The following is a 17,642-nucleotide window of genomic DNA, read 5'->3' as shown; positions in this document are numbered from 1 at the left end:
TTGCATTCTAAGTATATAACATTGAAAAATAAAAAAGGAAGAAGAAACCCTGCAAACCAACTTTCCAGAAAAATCCCTCATTCACCAATAGACAGCATCACGCAAGTTTACAAAAGCGGCAAACTGCACTTCAAAAATAAGCCCATATGTCACCTCTCTAGTGACTGACAAACTTCACAACATGAAAGTGGTGTACATACCTGAATGTGACTTGATATTCACTTCTTCCAACGCACTGGATGATCTGGTCACAGACTCTGATAAATTCAATCCACTCTAGATAAAATCCAAAATGCAAAGGAAGAAACAGCACAGAGTCACCTGAGTTTAAAAGTCCAAAACATGTCCTGATAGGAGGATACAACATTGTAACAAGTTAGGCCGCGTACACACGGGCGGACTATCCGTCCAACTAAGTCCGTCAGACAATCCGACAGACAGTCCGTCCAACTTTTGAATGAACGGACTTGACCACACACGATGAACAGACAGTCCGCTGAAAGCTTGCGCGATGACGTGTACAGCATGTACGACGGGACTAGAAATACGACGTCCAATACACTGCAATGCAACCTTCGGCCGTGTAAATCCTTTCTGAGCATGCGCCATACTTAGTCCGTCCAACTTGCCTACTCACGAGCGGACTGTCCGCTGAAACCAAGTTTGGACGGACAATATTACGGAAATTCCGAAAGACTTAGTCCGCCAGACTGTCCGCTGAAAAAGTCAGCTGAAGCCCACACACGAGCGGACTGTCCGCTGAAACACGTTTCAGCGGACCAAGTCCGTCAGACAGTCCGCCCGTGTGTACGCGGCCTTAGGGTTCACTGTCTGGTCACAAGCAAAGGCCAGTGCTCCAAATTTTAAAAAAATGCTGCCAATCTCTTGTCTGAAAAACTGGCATCCTGGGAGACAGAAGAAAGCTTTTGCAAGCAAAACCTATACATAAAAAAAGGTAAGGGTTTTTCCTTGGATAGTTTTTTCTTCATAAGCCATAAGGCTTGATTCACACCCATGCATTTTTTGTGATTTTTGCATTCTGCAGATTTTCACTACAGCCCACTTAACATGTTTTCATATGGAACACATTCTGTAGTACAAATCTCCAAAATGCACAGGCGTGAATCCAGCCTAAGTGCCCATGCACACTGCAGCTTCTAAATCTGTCCAAGGTCTGATTCACACTTGTGCAGTTTGCATATTGCAGGTGTATTTAGCATTTTTCAATGCACATCTTTAGACCATTTAAACCATCTAATGTAACCAAAAAACAGAAAATCCCTGGCCCTTTCCAAAAAATGCACAGATGTGAGCTACATCCATAGGAAACCATGTTAAATGGACTGTAGGGTGTTTATGTAAAACTAAAAATGCACAAAAAAAAAAAAAAAGCATAGGTGTGCTTTTTTATGCATTTTACACCAGACTATTGACTATTGGGCCTCATTTAGCTGTGCATATTATGAAGGGCTCCCACCATTCCTGTGCTATGCTCATTATGAGAGGCTCCCACCATCCCTGTGCTATGCTGACTTCCTCCTGGGGCTGCTTACGGTGCAGGTGTCAGTGCTGTATATCACGGTGCTGGTGTCAGTGCTTTATGTCACGCTGCTGATGTCAGTGCTCACTATCACGGTGCTGGTGTCAGATCACTCTATCACGGTGCAGGTGTCAGTGCTCTATATCACCCTTTCACCCCCTTTTGCCACTGTCACTAAGCGATAATTTTCTGATCGCTGCATTGGTGTCGCTAGGTAGCTAGTTATTTTTTTAGGTTCACCGCCAGGTTTTTATAGCGCTAGGTACCCCGATATACTACCCAATAATGGTTTTAACCCCCTGATTGCCCCTAGTTAACCCTTTCACCCCCTTTTGCCAGTGTCACTAAGCGATCATTTTTCTGATCGCTGCATCAGTGTCGCTAGTGTCGTTAGGTAGCTAGTTTTTTTTTTAGGTTCACCGCCAGGTTTTTATAGCGCTAGGTACCCCGATATACTACCCAATAATGGTTTTAACCCCCTGATTGCCCCTAGTTAACCCTTTCACCCCCTTTTGCCAGTGTCACTAAGCGATCGTTTTTCTGATCGCTGCATTAGTGTCACTAGTGTCGTTAGGTAGCTAGTTATTTTTTTAGGTTCACCGCCAGGTTTTTATAGCGTTAGGTACCCCCATATACTACCCAATAAAAATTTGAACCCCCTGATTGCCCCTAGTTAACCCTTTCACCACTGATCACCGTATAAGTGTTACGGGTGACTCTGGTTAGTTTGCTTTTTATAGCATCAGGGCACCCACCATTTATTACCCAATAAAGGTTTAACCCCCTGATCACCCGGCGGGTGATATCAATTAGGTTTTAGGGTCAGGGTCTGCGTCGCCTCAGGCAGCGATAGGTTAGTGCTAGTACCGCTAACACCCACATGCAAAGCATAAACCGTGCCACCTATCCATGCCCGTCCGTGCCACCTATCCATGCCAATCCGTGCCACCCATCCATGCCAATCCATGCCAATTTGTGCCACCTATCAGTGTCCATCCGTGTCACCCATCAGTGCCACCTATCAGTGCCACATATCAGTGCCCATCAATGCCACCTCATCAGTGCCACTTCATTGGTGCCACCTCATCAGTGCTGCCTTATCAGTGCCCATCAGTGCCGCCCCACCAGTGCCCATCAGTGAAGGAGAAAGCGTACTTGTTTATAAAGTTTTGAAACTGAAACCAAAAAAGAAATTTCAAAATTTTCTGTCTTATTTTATTTGTTTAGCAAAAAATAAAAACCGCAGAGGTGATCAAATACCACCAAAAGAAAGCTCTATTTGTGGGGAAAAAATGAAAAAAAATCCATTTGGGTACAGTGTAGCATGACCACGCAATTGTCATTGAAATTGCAACAGCGCAGAAAGCTCAAAATTGGTCTGGGCGGGAAGGTGTTTAAGTGTCTGGTATTGATGTGGTTAATTTCTTATATTTTATGTATTATTATTTCTATTATTATTTGTCCTTTGCTTACCTTTGTGGATTTTGTAATGGCCTGATATAGTACGATCTAGCAGTGTGAGCACACAAGAGGGGATTCACTCTCAGACTTTTTAGGCCCCTTTCACACATGCGGACGATATGTTCGTATTTCATCCATCCGTTTGTGGATGAAATACAGGCATACATTCACCCCTATGGGATAGCGGGTGTCTGCGGATGAACATCCGCAGACACCCGATATCGTCCGCCTCCGCTACTGTCCGATTCTGCAGAAGGAGGAAAATCCTATTTTTCTATCCGTCTGCAGAGCGGATCGGATGAACACGGACAGATGGTCCGTGCTCATCCGATCCCCATAGAGGAGAGCGGAGAGCTGACAGGGCGGTCCCTGCACAGTGTGCGGAGACCGCCTTGTCCACCGCCGGCTCGGCGGGGACAACGGAGCGGTCCCCGCTGAGTGAGCGAATCATCACGGGGCGGATCATTACTGATCCGTCCCGTGTGAAAGGGGCCTTAGAGTATATGGTGGGCTTCAATACGGGGTAAACTTTCATGCACAGCGTTGGATATTATAATTTAATATACCTAATTCTGTGGGAGGGGATACTCTACTGTATGTTTCTAGTTGTGTTTTTTAATATTAGAGGAGATATAATAGGAATATGGCATGACAGGTCCTCTTTACAGTGAGATATGGGGTCAATAAGACCCCGCATCTCACCTCTAAGCTGGGAAGCCTGAAAAAAAAAAAAGATTCTGGCTTTGATCATATTGGCGAGTCGGTAGAAGCACCGGAGGGCGGCGGGAGGGGGGGATGTCTATGGCTGGGTATTGCAGGGCATCACCGACTATGGCTGGGTATCTCCAAGTATGGCTGGGTATCTCAGAGTATGGCGTTGCAGAGTATTGCATTGCAGAGCATTGCAGGGTATTGGCGGGTGTTGCAGAGCATTGCAGGGTATTGGCGGGTGTTGCAGAGTGTTGCAGGGTATTGGCGGATGTTGCAGAGTGTTGCAGGGTATTGGCGGGTGTTGCAGAGCACTGCAGAGTGTTGCAGGGTATTGGCGGGTGTTGCAGAGCATTGCAGAGTGTTGCAGGGTATTGCAGAGTATTGCAGAGTAATGGCAGGGAATTGAGGGGTTAAATTTCGTTGAGCAGCGATGTGGGCACTGCAGATGCAGCCCACAGCGCTGCTGACACCGATCTCTTCCCCCTCCGCTGTACCGATCGGTACAGAGAGGGGGAGGGAGGAACCGGCGTCATGTTATGTTTGTTTACAAGTGATAACTCCATCATTTGACGGAGTGATCACGTGGTAAACAGCCATGATGAGCGGCCGTTTACCGTGATCCGTGATGCGGTCACGGATGCTCTCGAGTGCGCGCTCCAGGGGGCGCGTGAAAGCGGAATTCTGGGAGGACATCATATGACGGCCTCCCAGAGTTAAACAACCGCCCTGTAGCCGTCATTCGGCTATGGGCCGGTTGTTAAGTGGTTAAAAAAGTCCATGAATATAGGTTCCCATACAAGAGTTCTTCAACATCAAAACATGAACTGGAGAAAATGCTAGCCAACCTGGCTATGCTTCCATAGTCCTGCTGCTATGCATACCAGTCCCTCAGACCAGCGGCTGTTCAGACTCGCTTAGCCTTGAAGATTGCTGCACCTTGCTGCACAGTAGAGCTGCACAATTATTCGTTCAAAAATTGTGATCTTGATTCAACCCCCCCTCCCGATCTCTATTTCCCTGATTCATTCCCGTAACAAGTGCAGAAAGTTCTCTGCTCACTCAGCTGTCAAAAAAACAGGTAGCTTGCCACATTTTTCACAAAATTGTCAGCGCTGGGAGATAACTATAAACATTGTAACATTTAGTACTTTTAGAGATGAAAGGGATGAACTTTGTGTAAATGAGGTCAGTTTAACCACTTAAAGATTAAAACTTTTTCTGACACTTGTTGCTTACAAGTTAAAATCAGTATTTTTTGCTAGCAAATTACTTAGAACTTCCAAACATTACATATATTTTTTTTAACAGAGCCTAGACAATAAAATGTCGGTTGTTGCAATATTTTATATCACATTGTATTTGCGCAGGGGTCTTTCAAGCACAGTTTTTTGGGAAAAAATACACTTCAACAAATAAAAAATAAATAAAAAAACAGTGACGTTAGCCCGATTTTTTTATATATTGTAAAAGATGATGTTACGCAGCGAGAATCGTGATCTTTATTTTAAGCGAAAAAAAATCATGATTCTCATTTTAGCCAGAATCGTTCAGCTTTACTGCACAGATACCCACTCTGACCTCTTGATAGGAGCCCACCTGACTCCTGGGATGAGAACTCGAGGCTGCAAGTTTCCAGCAAAACCCAGACACAGGATTGAAGGTTAGCAGCCATCACCGAAAATCATGCTAGGTCTTATTTTCGGAGAAACAGGGTATGTGGGTTATATCGACATATCAGGTGCTGGACACTGGCACGCCCCTTAAGGCGTGAACTTCCCCCATGTAACCCCTCCCATTATTGGGAGTCCTCAGTTTTGTAGCCAAGCAATCAAAGTGTATAAGAAGAAGAAGGGAGGGACCTCTGTGTCCCCTGATGTACATCAAAGAAAAGGATTTTACAGGTAAGCTGTTTTAAAAATCCTATTTTCTTTTCTTACATCAGGGGACACAGAGCCATAGTAATAACTATGTGGGATGTCCCATAGCAATGGCAACTGAAGGGGGGAGACCGAATCAAGGAAACAGCAGGCCAGAGGACTCATACTGCAGTCTGCAGTGTATACTGTGCCCAAAGGCAATATCCTCATGACCTTTAATATCGATTTGAAAAAAACAGATAAACGTCTGAACCAAAGACCAAGTTGCGGTCTTACAGATCTTAGCTATAGAGGCCTAATAATGCACCACTCAAGAGGCACTAATCGCCCTGGATGAATGTGCTCTTAATATGAGAAGGAAGAATTTTCTTCTTTAAGCTGCAGCTTGATCAATCACTTGACAAATCCATTTGGAAAATAGTGGCTCTTGATGCTGTCTGTCCATATCTTGGACCCTCTGGCTGTACAAACAAAACCCGTGTTTTGCGAATCTGAGCGGTCACCTTTAAATAGATTCTGATCGCTCTTACTACATCAAGTGACTGTAGTGCTTTCTCTTCCCCAGATTAAGGCTTCTGGGGAGAAAAAAGGAAGAATAATATCTTGGTTTAAATGAAAACCTGTTACCACCTTTGGTAAGAATTCAGGATGAGGACATCAAACCACCTCATCCTTATGCATGATGAAATATGGCTCTTACAAGACAGAGTCGTTAGTTCCAATACTCTTCTAGTAGAAGAAATGGCAAGCAAAAAAAGATTATCTTACTTGTCAAAGAACCAAGAGAATTTCTCGTAAGGTTCAAACGGCTGATTTAACAAAGCCGGCAAGACCAATTTTAAATCCTAAGTATTTAGAGGTGTCTTGATATGGGGGATAAACTGTGTTACCCCCTGAATAAGCTACGCACCAAGAGTAGGAAGCAACAGGCCGTAGGAAAAGACATTGACATGGCCTGGATCTGGCTCTTGATAAAAGTCAAGGCCAGCTTCATTTCAGATCACATAGGCAGGAATCCTGCCTATTGACATACTTCCTGGGGTGCCAACTCCTGGATCCATACCAAGAAACCTATGCCTTCCAGATTCTATAGTAAGTAATTGTGGAAGCCGGCTTCCTGGCATTAGTCAAAATAGACACTACTGAAGGAGATCACCCACGATCTTTTATAGAGTCTTATCTTTATCTTTTTATAAACTCCTTGTCCATAAAGTTGGATGAAATACCGGACCTTGTGCAAGAAAGGTCTGGCTATAATGGCAGAGTCCAAAGGACTCCTACTGCCATCTTTATGATCTTGAAAAATTAAGATCTTCTGGGACCTGGCTGGGGTCACCAGAATCGCCTCTTCTTGTTCCTGCTTAATCCTGCGGACAAGGCGCGGAAGTAGCAGAACTGGAGGAAAAGCATAGATCAGTGAAAACTGATCCCCTGGGAAGACTAATGCATTTGTGCCTCCTGCTAGCGGACCCCTTGTTTGACATAAAGTTGTCGACCTTCTTTTTTTTTTATCCAGAAAAAAAACTAGTATCCAGCCACGGCCCCCATAGTTTTTCAAATTTATCAGGGCAACCTCTATGCTGATAGACAATTTTTTCTATTCTCAGCGTATTACCAACAGTGGTGGTCCACTACCGGACCGATGGAGTCCGATTTCCAGTGGAGCATTATCAACTTGCGGGCAATAAAGAGTGCCCTGGTCAGAGCCTCTCTAGTATGCCATTCCCAGTCCAACTCATCCAGCAAGTTCAGAATGCAACACCGAGGATCCCAGGGGACTGACACCCGAAACACCGTGCTCAGGGTGCCCCTCACCCCCCTCCAATAGACATGAAGTTTGGGGCATCGCCACAGCATGTGTAGTAAGTCACCGTGATCCCTTTTTACATCTGGTACACACCGGTATGGGTGTAAGGCCCATAGAGTGTAGCCTATGGGGAGTATAGTAAATTCTCAGTATGGTGTACAGTTGGGTAAGTCTATGCGTCACATTCAGCGAGCAGATTGCCACCGATTGCAACACCTCCTCCCACTGCTCATCTTCCAGGGGTCCCACATCTAATTCTCATTTCCTTTTAACCGCAGGGGGTGTTTCAACAAGAACCTGCTTAAAAGGGTAGCATAGCTCTGCGAGATAAATCCTTTTGAGTTGGCAGCTGATTTAAGCTGGGACACAAGAGGCAATCCCTCCAGCTGCCAGTCCGAAACCTTTGATTGGGCCAGAAAGGCATGCCTAAGTTGCATATAATAAAAGTACATATGTGCCGGGAGTTGATATCTCGCTCTCAGAGTATCAAAGGATAACAGTTGACCATTACTGATTATCTGCGTTAGATAAAACACTCCCCTCCTCTGCCACCTTGCCTTATGCTGCAGCTTTGCTAATTCAGGATATGACTCATTAGCCCAGATAGGGCTGTATTCACTAATACCCGTAGCTCCCTGCAAATATTTGGTTTTGTTCCATACTTTCTGTATTAAGTTATATGTGGGGAAACTTTTTTCGGGCGGTTTGCCGAAGGCCTGAGCCTCCAGGGCAGTCGGAAAAGATCCCCCGCCCACCGTGTACAACATGATGGCCTCAGAAGCGCTAGGGACTCTGCCAGTGGGGTCACTCTCAGGGGCCATAGTGCCTATTATATGTTGAAGTTGAGAGGCTAAATAGTACAGCCAGGGGTTCGGCAGCGCAAGCCCCCCATCCCCCTTTGGGTGTTGGAGATGCTCTAATTTAATCCTAGGGGGTCGGCCTTTCCATATTAGCTCACGAAAGATGGAGTTCACTATCCTAAAAGTCTTCAGCGGGATCACCACAGGAGAGTTGTGCAACATGTATAACAGTTGGGGCATTAGGATCATTTTAATAAGGCTCACCTTGCCTGCAGCCAACATACACAGCAAATTCCAAGTCTTAGTCCTGGAGCGAAAACTGGTCAGCCGCGGTGCAATGTTTAGCGCAACATAGTCTCTGATTTGCGGCGTCACCTGTATCCCCAGATATTTAAACTGGAGGGCGATAGGGATCTCTCCCACTTGTCCCCCCTGCTGTGGTTGTGGCTCATCTATAGGCATAAGTGCGGATTTGGACCAGTTTATCCTAAGACCAGAGAACTCCCCAAAGCGGGTCACTGTATCTAACGTGTTATCCAGAGACTGTGCTGAGTCCCCCAGCAAAATCATAGTATCATCTGCATAAAGCATCACCTTTTCCTGTCTATCCCCATAGCAGAAAACTGTGATGCCTCTGTGCTCCCTGATCCTAATGGCCAGTGGTTCTATTGCCAGGGCAAACAGCAGGGGAGATAAAGGGCCTCGACCAAGACAGAATGACAAAGATAGCCTACCGGCCTCCCTAATGGCCACGCTCGGGTGGTAATAAAGCAGCCGTACTCAGGATATGTACCCAGCGCCAAAGCCAAAACGCCTCAGTATCTCCCAAAGATACGGCCGTTGTCGACTTTCTTAATGAATCTGGACACGAATAGCTCCATGTCAGGATACCCCATCTGACATATTGCTAGGAAGATATCGAGGTGAAGAGATCATTCTCCCAGAAATAATTGTTGGCGTCTCAAGTAGTACACCTGAAATATTAAAATTGCCGCTAGGCAAGGAGTGTTATGTTCTGCCAAAGCTAGAACATTATTCACCTCTTTTTTTGGGTTGCACGACTCCCCTGGTGATTGATGTAAACCACCGCCGTGGCTCTGTCAGACTGAATCCTGTCAGGACAGTCCCGTAATCTGACCACCAAGATTCTATGGCCAGATGTACTGCCTTACTGACATTGTCTACTGCCTGCCCTACTGACACTGTCCACTGCCCTACTGACACCATCCACTGCTCTATTGACACCATCCACTGCTCTATTGACACCGTCCACTGCTCTACTGACACCGTCCACTGCTCTACTGACACCGTCCACTGCTCTACTGACACTGTCCGCTGCTCTACTGACACTGTCCGCTGCTCTACTGACACTGTCCGCTTCTCTACTGACACCATTTACTGCTCTACTGACACCGTCCTCTGGTCTACTGACACCATTTACTGCCCTACTGACACCGTCCACTGCTCTACTGACACCGTCCACTGCTCTACTGACACCATTTACTTCTCTACTGACACCGTCCTCTGCTCTACTGACACCATTTACTGCTCTACTGACACCATTTACTTCTCTACTGACACCGTCCACTGCTCTACTGACACCGTCCACTGCTCTACTGACACCGTCCACTGCTCTACTGACACCATTTACTGCTCCACTGACACCATTTACTGCTCCACTGACACCGTCCACTGCTCTACTGACACCATTTACTGCCCTACTGACACCGTCCACTGCTCTACTGACATCATTTAGTACCTTACTGACATTATCTACTGCCTGCCCTACTGACACTGTCCACTGCCCTACTGACATTGTCCAATGCTCTACTGACACCGTCCTCTGCTCTACTGACACCATTTACTGCTCTACTGACACCATTTACTGCTCTATTGACACCGTCCACTGCTCTATTGACACCGTCCACTGCTCTACTGACACCATTTACTGCCCTACTGACACTGTCTACTGCCTGCCCTACTGACTGTCTACTGCCTGCTCTACTGACACCGTCCTCTGCTCTACTGACACCATCTGCTGCCCTACTGACACCATTTACTGCCCTACTGACACCATTTACTGCCCTACTGACACTGTCTACTGCCTGCCCTACTGACACCGTCCACTGCTCTACTGGCACCGTCCACTGCTCTACTGGCACCGTCCACTTCTCTATTGACACCGTCCACTTCTCTATTGACACCGTCCACTGCTCTACTGACACCATTTACTGCCCTACTGACACTGTCTACTGCCTGCCCTACTGACACTGTCCGCTGCTCTACTGACACTGTCCGCTGCTCTACTGACACCGTCCGCTGCTCTACTGACACCGTCCGCTGCTCTACTGACACCGTCCGCTGCTCTACTGACACTGTCTACTGCCCCTACTGACACCATCCACTGCTTTACTGACACTGTCTACTGCCTGCCCTACTGACACTGTCTACTGCCTGCCCTACTGACACTGTCCACTGCCCTACTGACACCATTTACTGCTCTATTGACACCGTCCACTGCCCTACTGACACCGTCCTCTGCTCTACTGGCTGACAGTGTCCACTTTTAAGGTAGGCTATTTTCACTGACATTTCTTTTAATAATCGAATCATATTTTATGGGTACACTAAATGATTTTGTTTTATTTAATCATGCCCCTTTAAGTCCCCCCACTTTTAATGTAATTTGGCTATAGCAACTGTTCACTGTAGCACACTTCATTACTACTCTTTTTGGGTAACCCAAGGTATTTTACAATCCTATAGCGTGTACTACAAAAATATTGCCATGCGCCGTGAAAATGTTTAGGTTTGAGCTTGAAGAAAAGGTGGCAACCCTAGATTGAAGTAGTACAGGAACTTTTACCCTTGGCTTTAACCTTTCCCTTCACCTTTCATATATTTCTTATTACCTTTTACTCTATATAACTCCCCCTCTATCCCAATAATCAGGCCACACAGGAGTTTTGGAGGATAAATGGCCATAGCAGCCTTTATTAACAACTCTTCAAACCAATAACTTAAATAACTTTATTAAATATATATATATATAACCACTGTTTAGTAACGGCAATTTGAAAGAACTCCCAGTCAGTTCGTCTTTGACGGTACCACGTTCCACCTTTTAAACATAACATTCTCCACCATTACACTGTGGGACCACATTTACCATACCAGGCCTCCGGCCGTTTATCAGCCCGGAGATAACCACCTTTCCCGCAGTGCCACCAAATCCCGTATTCCAGCCTACCCTTCCGCTGGGATACACCAAAAGGGGGCCCATGTCGCTATGAGCTCCCCCCCACATTTCCATCATCTGTTTTCTTTTGCCCCAGTAAAGACCAAAAGACACCACCGCTACAGCTGCTATGATGACCCTCATCACCGAAACCTGCAAGAAAAAGCAAAACACAGACAACAAGAATGACAACAAACACATAAATACCAGCATTCCCCACAAAAACAAAATCTAGTGCCATCCACTCCAGTGCCATCCACCCCAGTGCTACCTGCCCCCAGTGCCATCTGTTGTCAGTGCTATCTGTCCCCAGTGCCACCTGTTGTCAGTGCCATTTGTCCCCAGTGCCACGTATCAGTGCCATCTGTCATCAGTGCCACGTGTCATCAGTGCCACATAGTGCCATCAGTCATCAGTGCCACATATTAGTGCCATCTGTCATCAGTGCCACATATCAGTGCCATTTGTCATCAGTGCCACCTGTCAGTGTCACGTGCCATCTGTTGTCAGTGTCACGTGTCATCAATGCCACTTATCAGTGCCATCTGTCATCAGTGTCACGCGTCATTGGTGCCACGTATTAGTGCCATCTGTTATCGGTGGCACGTATTAGTGCCACGTATTGGTGCCATCTGTCATCAGTGCCACGTATTAGTGCCATCTGTCATCAGTGCCATATATTAGTGCCATCTGTCATCAGTGCCACGTGTCATCAGTGCCACGTATAAGTGTCATCATTGCCACGTATCAGTGCCATCTGTCATCAGTGTTACGTGTCATTGTCCTGGTGCTCCAGGGCCTTCAAAAGTGTAATAAGTAGTCAACAAGTTAGATGTGTAATTTATGCTCCTAGAACACCTGATGACGCTCCCTGCATGTTGGGCCTCTCTATGTGGCCAGGCTGTGAAAAAGTCCCACACATGTGGTATTGTAATACTCAGGAGGAGTAGCAGAATTTTTTTGGGGGTGTCATTTGTGGTATACACATGCCATGTGAGAGAAATAACCTATTACAATGACAATTTTGTGGAGAAAAATTAAAAAAATAAAAAATCTTAATTTTGCAAAGAATTGTGGCAAAAAAAATGACAACATCAAAAAGCTCACTATGCCTCTTACTAAATATCTTGGGATGTCTACTTTCCAAAAAGGGGTCATTTGGGGGGTATTTGTACTTCCCTGGCTTGTTCGGGTCACAAGAAGCGAGATAGGCCACCAGTACATCAGATGTGATCAATTTTGCGCGATTCGCACCACAGCTTGTAGACTCTCTAACTTTCACAAAGACCAAATAATATCCACTAATTTGGGTTATTTTTTACCAAAGATATGTAGCAGTATAAATTGTGGCCAAAATTTATGAAGAAAAATGTATAATTTGCATAATTCTGTCACAGAAACAAAGAAATATGCGTTTTTTTTTCAAAAATGTCGGTCTTTTTTCATTTATAGCGCAAAAAATAAAAACCCCAGAGATGATCAAATACCACCAAAAGAAAGCTCTATTTGTGGGAAAAAAAGGACAAAAAATTCATTTGGGTACAGTGTTGCATGACTGAGTAATTGTCATTCAAAGTGTGAGAGCACCGAAAGCTGAAAATTGGTCTTGGCAGGAAGGGTGTTTAAGTGCACAGTAAGCAAGTGGTTAATGTTAGGTGCATTTCACACATGACATGTCCATTTTGACAGACTGCTAGCTCAGCAATGATCACTCTGTTTATGCGTTGCATTTAAAAATGGAAAGGTAGAAAAAGTAAAACTCAATGGGCAGGGGCATTTTGAAAGCGCTAAATACAGTGCTTCCAAGCCGCTCAAAAAATGCTGCTTGGAGGAATTTTTCTAACATCCCGCAAGTGCACTGCCCCAGTGTGAAAGCACACAATGCACAGAATGGGAGGCAGTTTCCAGGCACTTTTTAGAGGCCATTTCTAGTGCTAAAATGTCTGAAAACTGCCTCAGTGTGAAAGGGGTCTTAAGGAGATTGTATAGTGTATGACCACCCTAAATGTGCATAACAAGACAGAAAAACTAGGTCTATGCAATGCGTTTTTTGTTATGGTTGAAGTCAAGATCTCAAATAGTATACAAGTCCCTGGCATATTCCCTAATCTGTAGTGTCTTAAAGTGGTTGTATACTCATTTTTTTAACTTTTACCTACAGGAAAGCCTATAATAAGGCTTACCTGTAGGTAAAAAAAATATCTCCTAAACCTGTACGGTTTAGGACATATTCCCCTCGGTATGCACCGCTGACTGCAGCGGCGCATGCGCACAAGGGGATTCTCGGTCTGAAAATCCGGCAGTGGCCGACCGGCCGGAATGAAATCTCCCACGCACATGCGTGGGAGTGACGACATCGCGGCTCCGGCCACTCACAGCGTCGGAGCCGCGATACCCGGAAGAAACACAGAGGGAGCATGTCAGCTCCCTCGGCGTGGATCGGTCCAGATGTCGGGGCCTCGTTCTAAGGTAAGTATTTCATAATGAGCTAGTATGCAGTGCATACTAGCTCATTATGCCTTTTGATTTGCAGGTGTTAAAAAAAAATAGCGGGTTTACTACCGCTTTAATACAGTAAACATAAGGAACACAGCAAATCAATTTCCCTCATGCTTCATTCACAAATAGAACATAATCGCCAACTTACAGTAAACTGAAAGATACACTTGGGTATCTGCACTTCAAAATAAGCCCCTCTATCACCTGGACTGTTATTGACAAGAGACACTAAAATCTTTTGCATTTTCAGCTGGCCATACAAGAGACAATCTGATTGTACAGAGGTTGTGCTTTAGAGTGTTAGGTGTGACCTCAACAAGTCACCTATTTGTCAGGTTATGTTACCGTTTCCCAATTGTTAGTTAGAGTTCTTATCTAAGCAAAGAGACACGGAGGTACTCAGTATTTCTGCTCAGAAGTCCGTGTTTAACTCTGACCCTGAGGCTTCTTTATTACATCTTTTATAGACAGAAAAAGGCAAGCATCAGCAATGTAAAAAAACAATAATTTGCAAAGAAAAGGCAATTCTCCAGGTGTTATCAGCTGATAAGACAATCTTCTGGGCGTAGACTGCTTTTTAGGGCTGATGCGGCCTCTTCTTATGCGTACGTGACTAAAGATGATGAGTCCTTATTTTACTGAGAAGGATAAAGATAGACAAGTATTTTAGTAAAGCATACTGTCAACCATTTTGTTTCCACATACCTTGATCCTTACAAGAGTTAGGCCGCGTACACACGGGCGGATTGTCTGCCCAACTAAGTTCGTCAGACAATCCGACAGACAGTCCGTTCAAAATTTGAATGAACGGACTTGACCACACACGATGAGCAGACAGTCCGCTGAAAGCATGCGTGATGATGTGTACAGTACGTACGACGGGACTAGAAAAACGACGTATACACTGCAATGCAACCTTCGGCTGTGTAAATCCTTTCTGAGCATGCGCCATACTTAGTCCGTCCAACTTGCCTACACACGAGCGGACTGTCCGCTGAAACCAAGTTTGGACAGACAAAACCAAGTTTGAACGGACAAAACCAAGTTTGAACGGACAAAATTACGGAAATTCCGTAAGACTTTGTTCGTCAGACAGTCCGCTGAAAAAGTCAGCTGAAGCCCACACACGAGCGGATTGTCCGCTGAAACACTGTTCAGCGGACTAAGTTGGACAGACAATCCGCCCGTGTGTACGCGGCCTTAGCCTGGCTGTACATGGAGTCAAAAAATGTTGCTTGTTTAGCAGGAATGGCTGAATTTTGATCCATGTACAGGCTGGCTGGTTGTACAGAAGTTGATCTATTGGATGACTTGTGTACAACCAGACAATTTTCCCCAATGATCAGTGTGGCTATAGCTGACAACACTAGTAATTTGAAAACAGCCCACTGTCATACTGCAATGCCACAGTAGGAAAGATTACCCCATCCAAAGAGAAATGTGTGAATGGGGGGGGGGATCCGCTTTTCCCTCCTTCAACCTGCATGTTAAAGTAAATAAAAAAATAAAAACCACCATGTGTATGGCTTGAATAAAACTATGCGAAAGAACACAAATGGACAGTCACTTGCACCGTATAGTTTCTGGTAGTTCTAAAGAAGGTTGTAAAATCACATTGTACAGTGTATGGCGAGCTTAAATGTGCTTACAATACAGAAAAACTACAGAATGCAAGATGTTTGCATTACATATCACATACTACACAATATAGAGTATACAGCAGTATGCTCTACCCTTGCATTCTAAGTATATAACATTGAAAAATAAAAAAGGAAGAAGAAACCCTGCAAACCAACTTTCCAGATAAATCCCTCATTCACCAATAGACAGCATCACGCAAGTTTACAAAAGCGGCAAACTGCACTTCAAAAATAAGCCCATATGTCACCTCTCTAGTGACTGACAAACTTCACAACATGAAAGTGGTGTACATACCTGAATGTGACTTGATATTCACTTCTTCCAACGCACTGGATGATCTGGTCACAGACTCTGATAAATTCAATCCACTCTAGATAAAATCCAAAATGCAAAGGAAGAAACAGCACAGAGTCACCTGAGTTTAAAAGTCCAAAACATGTCCTGATAGGAGGATACAACATTGTAACAAGTTAGGCCGCGTACACACGGGCGGACTATCCGTCCAACTAAGTCCGTCAGACAATCCGACAGACAGTCTGTCCTACTTTTGAATGAACGGACTTGACCACACACGATGAACAGACAGTCCGCTGAAAGCTTGCGCGATGACGTGTACAGCACGTACGACGGGACTAGAAATACGACGTCCAATACACTGCAATGCAACCTTCGGCCGTGTAAATCCTTTCTGAGCATGCGCCATACTTAGTCCGTCCAACTTGCCTACTCACGAGCGGACTGTCCGCTGAAACCAAGTTTGGACGGACAATATTACGGAAATTCCGAAAGACTTAGTCCGCCAGACTGTCCGCTGAAAAAGTCCGCTGAAGCCCACACACGAGCGGACTGTCCGCTGAAACACGTTTCAGCGGACCAAGTCCGTCAGACAGTCCGCCCGTGTGTACGCAGCCTTAGGGTTCACTGTCTGGTCACAAGCAAAGGCCAGTGCTCCAAATTTTAAAAAAATGCTGCCAATCTCTTGTCTGAAAAACTGGCATCCTGGGAGACAGAAGAAAGCTTTTGCAAGCAAAACCTATACATAAAAAAAGGTAAGGGTTTTTCCTTGGATAGTTTTTTCTTCATAAGCTATAAGGCTTGATTCACACCCATGCATTTTTTGTGATTTTTGCATTCTGCAGATTTTCACTACAGCCCACTTAACATGTTTTCATATGGAACACATTCTGTAGTACAAATCTCCAAAATGCACAGGCGTGAATCCAGCCTAAGTGCCCATGCACACTGCAGCTTCTAAATCTGTCCAAGGTCTGATTCACACTTGTGCAGTTTGCAGTTTGCATATTGCAGGTGTATTTAGCATTTTTCAATGCACATCTTTAGACCATTTAAACCATCTAATGTAACCAAAAAACAGAAAATCCCTGGCCCTTTCCAAAAAATGCACAGATGTGAACTACATCCATAGGAAACCATGTTAAATGGACTGTAGGGTGTTTATGCAAAACTGAAAATGCACAAAAAAAAAAAAAAAAGCATAGGTGTGCTTTTTTATGCATTTTACACCAGACTATTGACTATTAGGCCTCATTTACACTGGCCTTGACGGCTGCATCTATAGTCATTTAGAGGAAATTTCTAAATAAAATATAATGGATTTTAAGGCTGGATTCACACTAACGCGTTTTTTGATGCATTTTGCAGAGATGCAGGGACATTTTTTTAACATGGGTTCCTATGGAACATGTTCACATCAATGCATTTTTGTGCCTCTGCATTTTTGGAAAGGGCGGGGCATTTTTTTCATGCAAAAATGCAGCGTTTTTTCATGTAATAGAAGTCAATGGAGCTGCATCAAAAAACGCAAGCACTGCATTTTTACTGCGATTTGCATTTTTTATTTTTTTTTTCACTGTATATAGCTGGTTGGCAAGCAACCACAGTGAAGAAAAAAAAAAAAAAACGTGGCAAAAATGCATGTCCAAAAACGCAACAAGAACTGCAAAAACGCTCAAAAGCAACATGCATAGATGTGAATCGAGCCTAAGGCCCCCTTCACACTGGGGTGGTTTTCAGGCGCTACAGCGCTAAAAATAGCACTTATGTAGCG

The sequence above is a fragment of the Lithobates pipiens genome, unplaced genomic scaffold, assembly GCF_037356315.1.
Source record: "Lithobates pipiens isolate NorthernLeopardFrog02 unplaced genomic scaffold, aLitPip1_a1.2 Scaffold_25, whole genome shotgun sequence".
NCBI lineage: Eukaryota > Metazoa > Chordata > Amphibia > Anura > Ranidae > Lithobates > Lithobates pipiens.
This window is presented reverse-complemented; position numbering follows the sequence as displayed.